This window comes from Pogoniulus pusillus, chromosome 7 (genome assembly GCF_015220805.1).
Source record: "Pogoniulus pusillus isolate bPogPus1 chromosome 7, bPogPus1.pri, whole genome shotgun sequence".
Taxonomy (NCBI): Eukaryota; Metazoa; Chordata; class Aves; order Piciformes; family Lybiidae; genus Pogoniulus; species Pogoniulus pusillus.
Genome location: NC_087270.1, coordinates 5,280,506 through 5,294,099, shown reverse-complemented (window position 1 = coordinate 5,294,099; position 13,594 = coordinate 5,280,506). Strand labels below are relative to the sequence as shown.

At 42.9% G+C, this 13,594-nt stretch overlaps 1 protein-coding gene across 1 annotated transcript in view; it reads right to left on the bottom strand.

The window, feature by feature from the left end:
- Positions 1-13,594, bottom strand: part of GCFC2 (GC-rich sequence DNA-binding factor 2) — a 988,578-nt gene that overhangs the window by 21,758 nt on the left and 953,226 nt on the right. The window lies entirely within an intron of this gene.

The following is a 13,594-nucleotide window of genomic DNA, read 5'->3' as shown; positions in this document are numbered from 1 at the left end:
AAATTACAATGAAATATGATGGCAGTAAGCAGGCAGGTTTGACTTCTAAAAGGATAACTGACTTGTTTTGTTGTTTTTGTGCTGCATTTTTCACCATTCTCTCTGTGATCACAATTTAACATAAAATGACAAATCTTTCCTCAATTCTAAGTAAGGAACCAGTCTCAAAACTGGAGAACTCATGAAAAAGGCTACAAGATAGGCAACAGAGGAGCCTTCCTCAAAGACAGTTATATGCAATTTTTAAGCACTAAGTCCTGGAAGGATAAGGATTAGGAATGATTTAGGACAACATCAGTCTTGGTAAAATTAAGTTTGTAAGTCCCTAATACACTCAAGAGAAAAAAAAATGGTGCCTGAAAAGTCCAGCAGAATAAGGCAAATGAAATAGTTGATGGGATCTCAGGCATAATTATTCCCATTCTCTTATGAATTTACTTAAAGGTAGATGAATCATTAAGCTCCAAAAATAAGCAGTCTAGTATAAGCAGATTTTATAGAATCATAGAATCATAGAATCAGCCAGGTTGGAAGAGACCTCCAAGATCATCCAGTCCAACCTAGCACCCAGCCCTAACCAATCAACTAGACCATGGCACTAAGTGCCTCAGCCAGGCTTTGCTTGAAGACCCCCAGGGACGGTGCCTCCACCACCTCCCTGGGCAGCCCATTCCAATGGCAATCACTCTCTCTGTGAAGAACTTCTTCCTAACATCCAGCCTAGACCTACCCTGGCACAACTTGAGACTGTGTCCCCTTGTTCTGTTGCTGGTTGCCTGGGAGAAGAGGCCACCCCCCACCTGGCTACAATGCCCCTCCAGGTAGTTGTAGACAGTAATAAGATCACCCCTGAGCCTCCTCTTCTCCAGGCTAAACACCCCCAGCTCCCTCAACCTCTCCTCATAGGATTTGTGCTCCAGGCCCCACACCAGCTTTGTTGCCCTTCTCTGGACATGTTCCAGCACCTCAACATCTTTCTTGAATTGAATTTTAATACTTAAAATAATGATTTGGGGTTTTGGCATAATATCTTTGGGAAGAATGTCATGCTATAGAAAATCACAGCAAATCAAAGAGTCTTCCACACAGATTTGTGCTGACTGTAAGTTAAAAGAAAAAAAAAAAAACAAAAGCAAGCTAAAAATGTTGACCTTTCCTTCTCAATGGTTCCTTGAAGGAAAAGCATATACAAAAGAATTTCCATTCTTTTCCTGTTAAACCTTTAATAGTGCCTTTTATCATACTGTTGTTTCACAAGTGTGTTTCACATGCATTCCCTGACATACTCAACTGAACTTGTGTAACTGATTTGTAGTGATGTTAATCTTGTTTTGTACAATAATGGCATCATAAAGGTTTAAAGTAATTTGTTTGTTGGCATGTCCCAGCACTCCCATTCAGCAGTGCAAGTAGTTGCTGTTTCCTTGAATGATATTCAGACAATAGCCAGCAGAAGCTGATATCTGTTGGTTCTTTTTTTTAACTTTGCTGAGAATATAGTTTCCTCCTCTGCAAAATTTTACAGAAGGAGGTTGACCAAATACTAGAAGAACTCAGAGTAGTATAGAAGTTGTCATGCTACTTATACAATGGTTTATGGGTTTTTTCTTTTCCTCCAAGTTGACTTCTTCCGCTTCTATAGACCTTTCAGTGTAAGACAATAGCATGTTTTGGTTTCAAGTTGCACTCAAGAATTGATCCAGTACAGAATCATAGAATAATAGAATCAACCAGGTTGGAAGAGACCTCCATGATCACACAGTCCAACCTAGCACCCAGCCCTAGCCAGTCAACTAGACCATGGCACTAAGTGCCTCAGCCAGGCTTTTCTTGAACACCTCCAGGGATGGTGAGTCCACCACCTCCCTGGGCAGCCCATTCCAATGCCAATCACTCTCTCTATGAAGAACTTCCTCCTAACATCCAGCCTAGACCTACCCTGGCACAACTTGAGACTGTGTCCCCTTGTTCTGTTCCTGGTTGCCTGGCAGAAGAGACCAACCCCCACCTGTCTACAATGTCCCTTCAGGTAGTTGTAGACAGCAATGAGGTCCCCCCTGAGCCTCCTCTTCTCCAGGCTAAACACCCCCAGCTCCCTCAGCCTCTCCTCATAGGCTTTGTGTTCCAGGCCCCTTACCAGCTTTATGAAGTCATTAACAATACTCCCTGCAGCTTTTATTTTCTTCTGTGGCCCTAAAATGTGGAATAGTTGTAGTAGAGTGTCATGGGCTACGATGCCATAGGCATCAGAGTAGAAGGGGAGACACTTGATGCAAGCCAATCCAATCTATTTATTGCATTCCAAACATGTGTTTTTATACCTTTCATCAGAAGGCTGCAAGTTGTATTAAACTGTAATTGGTTACATGTACTTGCCTCAGAAATTACATACTATTTGGCATAGACATGCATCATATTCTCTCAACAACACATACGTTGTGCCTAAGCAATCTAAGTCAGCAGAGATAGGTGAAAACCACAGGCTCCAGCCTTACATTTGTTTGTATTTGTTACACCACTCTCTAAGGTCATTCCAACCTTCTATTTTACCTTAACTCAGAACTTCTGAGCTCATGCACTCTCACCTGTCCATGGCTTATGTTCCACTATTTCAATTTGCAATAGCTGTACCACACTCAGACAAGTCTATAGAATCACTACATTTAATATTGCTATTCTCAACACCTTCCAACCCCTAATATCTTGTGACTCAGACTCCTAGCCACAATAGAGGATAAAAATGTGACACATCTAAACTAACATCTCAGGACAAAATTTCCAAACCATATTCTTGTCTGAACTGCCTGCTCTTACAGTAGCCCAAAATCTTGACTTTTCATTTAACAGCTTAAGTTAGGTACAAAGGATTTTTCATGGAGAAGAGGTGCAGATGTGTCTCAGTTCTAATTGAAATTCCCAGAGACTCAAATGTATTTGATAGAACCAAAACCAATTTTATAGAGTGACCTTCCCTCTTCCCCCTTCTTTCCCAAAAGAAAGGAATTAGATGTAGAGAGAGGAAAAGGTAAGCACACCAAATAAATACTCTCACTCTGATTTGGAGGTTAAAAAGAAGGAAAGTTTAATGATAAATTAAAAAGGTATCTGAGGTAGGGAAGTTCCAGAGGTATAGGGAAGGGAAAACAACTTCAAAATGTGTAAATGCAATCAGATTTTGCTGGTGATGGCTTTGTCCACCTCATGGGTGATGGCCACGTGGTAGAACCAGGAACAGGATGGTGATGCTGGTAAGCAGGGAGGCAGGGAGAATAGAGAGAGAGAAGAGGAAGTCCCCCTGCTTTTATAGACCTTTTCTGTCTCTCTTTTTATTTTCTTAAATTATGTACTTTCTTTCAAATCACTGCTGGGTCATCCCAGAAATGGATATATACTTGTGGAGGGACTGAATTTTATATTCTTAAACACTGTAAAATATTTCCACTACAGGGAATTTACTTGATACATCTGATATCTAAACAGTTCAGGGGTTTAGGAAGCTCTAAATATCTTCTGGAATAATGCAAAACATGCTTAATAGGATATTTAAAAAATTGTTTGGTTTCATTCAGTGCCATGATTATGTTTGTTTAAAGATGCAGTTCTACCACTAGGACAGGACCTTGCGCTGTAAGAAGCGCTATGACTTCAATTTGAGAGGAGTCATAAACAGGTTTATGTTGAGCCTGTGTTCCAGTGAAAGATCTTTTCCTGAATGGTGGAAGACATAAACATTCAAGCATGCAATGCTGTTATTTAAATGTAGAATCTGAACCAAAGAGCTCATGGACTTCGTTTGATTCAAGGAGAAAAGGGAGCTGGAGCACCTTCTTTGTTCACCTGTATAAAGCAGACCACACAATTGGTTTGTGCTGCCTTTGGGCTCATAGTGATAGAGGAATAAAGGGGCATTATGGATTCAAATTCCCAAGGTCAGCCATGAATTTAATTAAGTCTGTAAAGTGATGGTTCAAAAAGTAATCATTTGCCATTGATTCTCAGGACAGAATTTTGGCCTCTCCTCACGTCAAGACTGATAATTGATGATTATATGGAACTGAGGCTTGCAACCTTGGTCTGAGATGACCAGAAGAGAGTGATTCATTTTACAAGTTTCAAGTGTATGTTGTTTTGCAATCTGAGGCTAGCCAAAGCACCAGCAAAATAAAACTGGCTCAGTGTGAAGAACAAGTAAGGAATATGACTCTGAAGGAATCATAGAATCATAGAATGAACCAGGTTGGAAGAGACCTCCAAGATCATCCAGTCCAACCTAGCACCCAGCCCTAGCCAGTCAACTAGACCATGGCACTAAGTGGCCCAGCCAGTCTTTGCTTGAACACCTCCAGAGATGGTGCCTCCAACACCTCCCTGGGCAGCCCATTCCAATGCCAAATCACTCTCTCTGTGAAGAACTTCCTCCTTTTCTTTATTCCATTTTCAATATTTCAGATTCCTCATTATATTAAGAAAGTTCCCTGGTTTATATATTGACATTAAACCAAATGTTTTGTCAATGAAATTAGTGCCACCAAGAATAATGGCTATAACTTAGTATCTTTTCTAATGTGCACATTCAGACTGAGCTGCCAGGAAGCAAACTGCTACATGAATTCCCTGTCAGTAGCTCAAAGGAAATAATTATCACAGTATCACAGTATCATCAGGGTTGGAAGAGACCTCATAGACCATCAAGTCCAACCCTTTACCACAGAGCTCAAGGCCAGACCATGGCACCAAGTGCCACGTCCAATCCTGCCTTGAACAGCTCCAGGGACGGCGACTCCACCACCTTCCCGGGCAGCCCATTCCAGTGGCCAATGACTCTCTCAGTGAAGAACTTTCTCCTCACCTCCAGCCTAAATCTCCCCTGGTGCAGCCTGAGGCTGTGTCCTCTCGTTCTGGCACTGGCCACCTGAGAGAAGAGATCAACCTCTTCCTGGCCACAGCCACCCCTCAGGTAGGTGTAGACAGCAGGTTAAGACTCCATAACGAGCTGACTGGGGGAATAAGATTGTCCCAGTGAGAGTAAGCCACTACCCTGTATTTCAAGGTTATAGACAGGGAAAGTATGGAAAGTGTGGATGTGGAGACTTTTAACTTGGCCATTCACAGTTGTAGATAGAGTGTCTATAAACCTTCAACAGACTTGGAAATCTGTTGACAATGTAGAACCATGAGGATTTACAGTTCTTGAACAGACACTTGAAGTAGGGGAATGAAGGAAAGTTTTATGACAGAAAAAGCTGAAAAAAAGTAAATTTCTGAAATGAGAAGTTATGGTTGTGAGCTTTCCAAAGAGAATCGAGAGCATTTGTCCATGAAGCTGAAAGCAGTTGGGGCAAAATTTATTTCTACACCTGTAGTAACAATGAAAAAAATCCAACCCAGCAAGTGATTTGTTAGAAATATTTATCATCTACTGTGCAAGATCACAGCTGGCAGAAGATTGTCTGCTTTGTGGTATCCAAAGGGAAAGAGAAAATTGATGCATCTTCCTATGAGGAGAGTATGATTAATGAATTGACAGGCATGGTGCAAGTGAATTGTACTTTTTATTGGGATTTTCTCTTGCCTGACTGTGTATGGAAAATTTATTTTTGAGGAAGTCCTACCTCCAGCTTAAGGTTATCTTGGGTGTGAGAATAAATCTGAATTGCTCTTAACTGACCAGTCACTTAGTTTTTCCATAACTCTGTATTATTGGTTTCATGATTGCTTCTACCACTTCTTCCCTTAAGAAAGCTGCTTTGACAGGCTTGCCCTGAGTTACAATCTCTTAACAGATGACCTTCACCACAACACCCATTTGTCTCCCTGTTTCCCCAAGACAGATGGATGTTTGGCTGGTTTCCTCCACATCAACATCCAGAGAAGGGCAACGAGGCTGGTGAGAGGCCTCGAGCACAAACCCTGTGAGGAGAGGCTGAGGGAGCTGGGGGTGTGCAGCCTGGAGAAGAGGAGGCTCAGGGGAGATCTTATTGCTGTCTACAACTACCTGAGGGGTGGTTGTGGCCAGGAGGAGGTTGCTCTCTTCTCTCAGGTGGCCAGCACCAGAACAAGAGGACACAGCCTCAGGCTGCGCCAGGGGAAATTTAGGCTGGAGGTGAGGAGAAAGTTCTTCACTGAGAGAGTCATTGGACACTGGAATGGGCTGCCCGGGGAGGTGGTGGAGTCGTCGTCCCTGGAGCTGTTCAAGGCAGGACTGGACGTGGCACTTGGTGCCATGGTCTGGCCTTGAGCTCTGTGGTAAAGGGTTGGACTTGATCTATGAGGTCTCTTCCAACCTTGGTGATACTGTGATCTTTCCAAATTTCTCAAGAGTTTTTAGCTCCCAAGCCCAAGGGAGACCACTAGAATTGCTGGAGAGTTTTTTGCTGAAGGGAAGAGGCTTTTATTACCATCCTCATGTTTATGCATGTTCTTAAGCCACTGTGCATTCCATGCTGATCTTTCTCTTATTTGGATGCTTTGATTTTCAGAATGACTTATACTCCCCTTTACTTGGCACACAATGCATACAGTGACAGAGCTGCTTTTATAATCACCCAGCATGATCTTCACTTCTCCAGTTAAGCCTTTGTTTCACTTTGTAGCTGCTGGAATGGTTCTCAGACCTATAGATCAGAACAAAATCTTTTGAAATACAAGGCTTAGTTAGGGGTTTTCATGCTTTCATTACTTCTCAACTTCCAGGATTTGTCACAACTATATACAAAGAGTTTTTGTCCATCACTGATTGTATTTTGGTGTCAAGACTAGGTAAAAAAGAAAAGTCTAGAAAACTGTCACTTAATTTTTGTAGAGATCTATCCTAAGACAAACATTCGGTATCTGATGAAGCAACTGCAATATCTGGATAAAAAACACCAATGAATAGCACAGATTAAGTAGGTTGCCTGAGTCAACACACTGAATTGTTGGTCTGTATTTTTGGCATAGCACCTAATGGGAGTTTGGGCAGCAAATTCCTTAACCTTTGTGTAATATGACAAAGACATTTGTGAAACATCAAGTAAACATTGCACTGACTGCTGAAAAGGTACTGGCTAGGGCTGGGTGCTAGGTTGGACTGGATGATCTTGGAGGTCTCTTCCAACCTAGTTGATTCTATTCTATTCTATTCTATTCTATTCTATTCTATTCTATTCTATTCTATTCTATTCTATTCTATTCTATTCGCAGATATGTTACGTGGCATAGTCTATATTTTAAATGATGAATAGTGCTACATTGAATCATGGGACACAGTCTCAAGTTGTGCCAGGGTAGGTATAGGCTGGATATTAGGAAGAAGTTCTTCCCAGAGAGAGTGATTTCCCATTGGAATGGGCTGCCCAGGGAGGTGGTGGAGTCACTGTCCCTGGGGGTCTTCAAGAAAAGACTGGATGAGGCACTTAGTGCCATGGTCTAGTTGATTGGATAGGGCTGGGTGCTAGGTTGGACTGGATGATCTTGGAGGTCTCTTCCAACCTGGTTGATTCTATGATTCTATGTAGAATCCTAAATCAGTGAAAATACTAAAGACATAGACATGTGTAGAAAATACACATGAAAATAGAGACATGAAGGTACAACTACCTGAAGGGAGGTTGTAGCCAGGTGGGGGTTGGTCTCCTCTGCCAGACAACCAGCAACAGAACAAGGGGACACAATCTCAGGTTGTGCTGGGGGAAGTCTAGGCTGGATGTTAGGAGGAAGTTCTGCAGAGAGAGAGAGATTGGCATTGGAATGGGCTGCCCAGGGAGGTGGTGGAGTTGCTGTCCCTGGAGGTGCCCTTCTCTGGACACGCTCAATCATCTCGATGTCTCTCCTAAACTGAGGGGCCCAGAACTGAACACAGTACTCAAGGTGTGGTCTAACCAGTGCAGAGTACAGGGGCAGAATGACCTCCCTGCTCCTGCTGACCACACCATTCCTGATGCAGTTTTATAACTGAAAACCCTTCTAAATGGACATTTTTATTTCTGATACTTGATTTTCTGAACAATGTCCTCATTTAAATGTTGGTAGTATCCCACCTTAGGATCTCTTTGTATGGCTGGAGAAGTGAATGGTGACCTCACTGTACTAATGCCTAGACTGTATACACTGACACCAACTTCAGAATACCTATATCGAGTAAAAGCTCACTTCTAATGAAGTGGTTTCACAATCCAGATTTGGTGCAATGCAGAGCCATGTAGAGATGTCAAATGAAGCTTTGCTATAAAAGAAGTGGCTTTGCTTTCTCAGTTATTAGATGAGATTTTTTTTCAGAGAGATATCATTTTGGAACACTTTCAGTTCAAGCTGAAACAAAGTCCTCTAATTTCTGCCATAGACAATTTCTTGGAATAAAGTGTTTTCAGTTATGCTATTCTGGATACAGAGAGTGATTAAATTAAGATACAGCAGATAACCACAGAGAAATTACATGAGGAAATTACCTTTAGGAAAAAAAATACATTTATTAGTGATTTGTGACCTACATTTTCTTTCTCAGGAATAAAATTTCTACTAGAGTTAGCTTGACAAAGATATCAATAGGCTTTTAGTGACACTGACCCAAAATGGCTAAAATATGATTCCCATCTCAAGGTGTAGGTGTTTTAATTATATAGAAAGGTATTCCTGCTACTGAAGGTCACTCCTATTAAGAAATTATTTCAAGTGTGATTTGGAGTGTATGTTATATTTGTTGTTCCAGTTTCTTAGCAGAAGATTGCATTTACTGTCCTGATACTGTCCTGTGCTTAGTATTGCAGAGCAAGAAATCACAGGCATGCTAGTTCATTTCCTTGGCACTGCTCAGGCCACACCTTGAGTGCTGTGTCCAGTTCTGGGCCACTCAATTCAAGAGAGATGTTGAGGTGCTGGAAGGTGTCCAGAGAAGGGCAACAAAGCTGGTGAGGGGCCTGGAACACAAAGCCTATGAGGAGAGGCTGAGGGAGCTGGGGGTGTGCAGCCTGGAGAAGAGAAGGCTCAGGGCAGACCACATTGCTGTCTACAACTACCTGAAGGGAGGTTGTAGCCAGGTGGGGATTGGTCTCTTCTCCCAGGCAACCAGCAATAGAACAAGGGCACACAGTCTCAAGTTGTGCTGGGGTAGGTCTAGGCTGGATGTTAGGAGGAAGTTGTTGGCAGAGAGAGTGATTGGCATTGGAATGGGCTGCCCAGGGAGGTGGTGGAGTCACCGTGCCTGGAGGTGTTCAAGGAAAGCCTGGCTGAGGCACTTAGTGCCATGGTCTAGTTGACTGTCTAGGGCTGGGTGCTAGGTTGGCCTGGCTGATCTTGGAGGTCTCTTCCAACCTGCTTGATTCTATGATTCTATGATTTTCTCCTCACATTAGTGGATCAGATTTATTCCTGCTGAAAATAGGTACACATCTTTTTAGTAGTCCATGGTGTACCTATATTTCCAGGTTCTAATGTAAAAATGGCACTGCATTTCCTCTTTATCTTGCACATTTTCCATCAGAACAGCCTTAAAAGCCTTGCTGGAATTGCACCTGGTTTATAATGCCTGCAACAGACAGTCTGGATCCCTAAGGTAGAGGGAACATAGGCAGTTAGAAATGAGACCGACCAGGAGCAACCCCGCTGGAATAAGAGGAGTGGCCATGCTCTGAAGCTGTGATAGAAATAAAAGGAGATAATATCTTTTTCAGCTTTATGGGAGCATGGTGGATCCAAGAAATATCAGATATGTTAACTGCTTTCTAGGAAATAGCTCTTCTGTCCTGACTTAGATAAGCAGACCATAAACTAAGAGGTCCCTCTTGCTCAGAGCTGGTACTGACGATACCAAGGATTTCACTTGGCCAGTAACACAATAGTGAGGAAGTGCTGAAGGGTGCATTGCTCCTATCACAGTGATTTCAGCTTCCTCTAGGTTCTGCTTCATTATATTCTTTTTAAGATGCACTTAACTTTGCCCAGTGCCTTACAGGACTACACAGCTAAACTGTCAATAGCAGCATGTCAGTGTTGCAAGCCACATTCAAAACTCTGTATATCTATAAGAAATAAATACAAATCATCCCAGAATTCTAATTACTGCATTTTTTTTAGGTATGCCAGAGCAAAAGTGTCATGGAAGATCTGTGTATGGTTATAAATGAACATGAAAAGTCAGAGCTGTGGGAAAGTCCATAAACTACTGCGCTCCTCTAACTCACAGTGCAAAATTCAGTTGTTAAAGTCCATTCAGATTTCCCATGTGTTGTGTGTCAGTGCAATGTCCTGGAACTGCAATCAACTGTGTAAGAGACAATTTATGGAGTGAAATCATAACCTGTAAATAACTGTGTAACTTCTCAAGTAGTCTTGCTGAGTTAATATGTTGTTAATATAGGATGCTGTGTTATGAAACAGCAAAGAGCCTCACGTACTGGCTGCACTTAACATGAGGGAACACTTTGCTGTCACTGTAGTGCAACAACAGATTGGGTAGTTTCATTTTTTCTCTGCCCTTATTTACTCCTCTAAACACACAACCAGACTGGTGGCATCATGGGCAGACTTTATTTTCCACACTTTGTTAGCTTAATGTGCTTTCAAATAAAGCAAGAGAATATATTGCTGCTGGTACTTGTTGTTTTGTCCCTGGGTTTTAATTGCAAAGTCACCGTTTTTTCACACCAAGGCTCCTTTTGCTATCACTTCAATGCAAACCATAACCTGCATGTGCCTGCAATCAAGTGCTTTGCCAAGACTCGAGTGGCTGCAGATAGAAGGTGAGGAGATGATTTTAGTGTAATAAGAAGTGCCCAGAATCTGAGGTTTAGAAGTAATTTGTCTGCCACCCTGATTAAAAGCATTCTTTAAACAGAGACCGAAATGCATTCTCCACATCTTTTCCCTTGTACTTCCATGACACCAAAAGGCAACCAGCAGCACCAGCCATGGGATCCTGCAAATCAGAGTTCAGAATGTACCACACTTTGGGCATCCTGGCCCAGTGGAGTGGCACCTGCACAGGTTCTTCAATATGCTCTTCTCTGTAAGAGCACAAAACTAAGATGCTCTCCTTCTTAACGGTATCTTTATCTCTTTCTTCTTTGAGACAACTGAGAAGAGTTGAGAGGTGAGGGTGCCATCTTCCTTACTCTGTTCATCTGACAAATGGTGTACAGTGGGAAACCTTGCCAAGCAGTGTTGGCTACAGGTAAGGTGATATGAGCAGGTAATTGCTACACAGCACTCAGTAGCTATTCATCTCCATGATGAGCTCAGCTACAGTCAAAAACTCAACAGGATGTACTGTGAGCATAGGCATTGAGCTAGAAAGAAGTGCTAAGCTGCTGTCTGCACTCCTGGCATGCCACATCTGCATTGTATATGTGCAACTCCAACCTCCTGCCTCAGGAAATGGTAGAAGGGGGAAAGACCTAGTGAAGGGCAGAAAACCTCTGTCACAAGACATGGAACAGCTTCTGTACAATGGATTTCAAAGTGGGGGAAGTCATGTGGGGTAATGAACAATTCATAAACACCATGGAAAGGGCAAAAAGAAGAGATTTACAGGTTTTTAATGGCACAGACATTGGAAGACACCAAGTGAAAAGTCCCAGTGTAAAAACAGCATGCTTGAAGCAAAGGAAAGGAGATGCATTGTCCTGGCAGCACATCATTAAGTGGCAGGGGGACACTCATTCTGCAGCAGAATTTGGGCTGCTAGCAGGTTGTGCAGAGATGCTTTGTGATTACAAAGGCAAAGATAAAGAATGACATTTCTGCAGGAGCCACAGGAGCTCTTCCTGGAAGAGTCTGGTCCCATAGAGGTGACACAAAACATGTCACCTGACAAAGCATTCAAGGATGCCTGAACAGACTTGCTGTAAGGGCCCTGGGGAGGGACACTCGTCCCCACATCATATGGGTCCACTGAAACAGAACACTGCTCTTGGATTTCATTGATGCAGGTTTAGATCTGATGACAGGTATGTCAATGCATCAAAGGAGGGGTTTTGTCTTTGAAGGTCATATGCTTACAAACGGCTTAAAAATAGTTCACTGAGTGAATCAGAGGTTCTTTCTATTAGCTTGCTTCAAAGTTAGAACTGAAAAAGAACTGGGGAGGGGCCTTTCCTTCATAGCTGCTACTCTGGTATACTGAAAAAAGAATTACACTGGGAAAAAAAAAAAAGAAGGCAAAAAATATTTTCACATCAGTAGGAGAACTATAAGATCAGAGAGAGCACCATAACAGATGCACTCTTGTTGTGGTAAGTCTGATAGGCCCAAAATAGGCTGGCACATGTCCTGCCTTGCCTAGGCATGTTCTTCTGCTCCACCAGAGAGGCAAGCATGGGAAACAGACACAAAAGAACCTGGAGCCACTGAGTCTGGGCTGCCCAGGGCCCTGTGGTGCAAGGTGCACACACTGAGCTTGTGCCTGCCTAGTGCAGGGCCTGTGCTTTGCCCAAGTTAGGGACAAGCCAGCCTGTGGCTCTGCCTAACATGGGAAGCTTTGGCTAACTGCCATCCTGAGTGGCTGTTCTGTGTCCAAAGGGCAATTCATCTCGGCCCACACTGATCAAAGGAGATGTGCAGGTGAACAACCTGCTTCTGCTTCCCTGCTTTGCTGCCCTGCTCTGTGCCTGCTCTCTCTGCTGTGCCCAGCCCTGCTGCTCTTGCACACTGCCTTAGTGCTGCCTGCTCAACTCCACTGCCGCCAGTGACCAGGAGCAGAGCCTGGATGCCTGCAGGCGATCGGCCTGTGTGGCCAGCGTGACATGGTGCTGAGCCTGCACCACATCTGCCTCTGCACCTGAAGGTGCTGCTCAGAATCCCTGGACACAGACACAGATGGTGCAGAAGCAGCCAGGAGACAAGGGCAGAGATTGTCTGCGTCCTGTCCCCAGAAGCTGGGAAGATTCAAGCCTCAACATCCAACAAGACAGAGTCCCCTGACAGCATTTGGGCACTGTCTGGATTGTGGCTGGCCCCCATGAGGGTAATAATAATAACCTGTGAGTAAATGCTTCAATGCCTCTTTGTAATCCTCTGCTGCCTGCTGCCATAGAGCAGGAAGAGCTTGAGCCCAGCTCCTGGGCAAGCAGCACATTGACTGCAAGCAGCATTTGACCACAGAACCTCCTCTTCCAGTTCAATTAATGTGTCTATATTTTGCTGGGTATATTAGTTGTAGATATCATCCATAGAATGTTTCCATGACTGTATAAGAACCAAAATATTATTAAAATGAGTGGTGGGGGGTGGCAGAGTTCTGAATGGCAAAGTTAATAATAATTAATTTTAATAATATTAATAATAATAATTAATATTAATAATATTAATTTTGAAAAATATCACCTTGCAACAATTAAATTCCCCTCCCCAGCAACTCTCCGTGGAGATTTGGAGATTAGTGAATTAGTGAGGAGCTTTCTGCTTATGGTAAGCTTTTTCTGTAGTAAGAGCTTGATATAAAAGAATGTAATCAGGATTAAAAAAATGGAATTGGTTCTGGATGTTAAAACAACCAGGTTATGCAGCTAGCAAGCAAAAAAAGGGGCTTGGATATAAAGGATTGTTTTCACTGTTGTATTAAACTAAGGCTTGCTCTTTGTCATGGTTTGATCCTCAGGAGTAAAATACTGTGAACTATGAG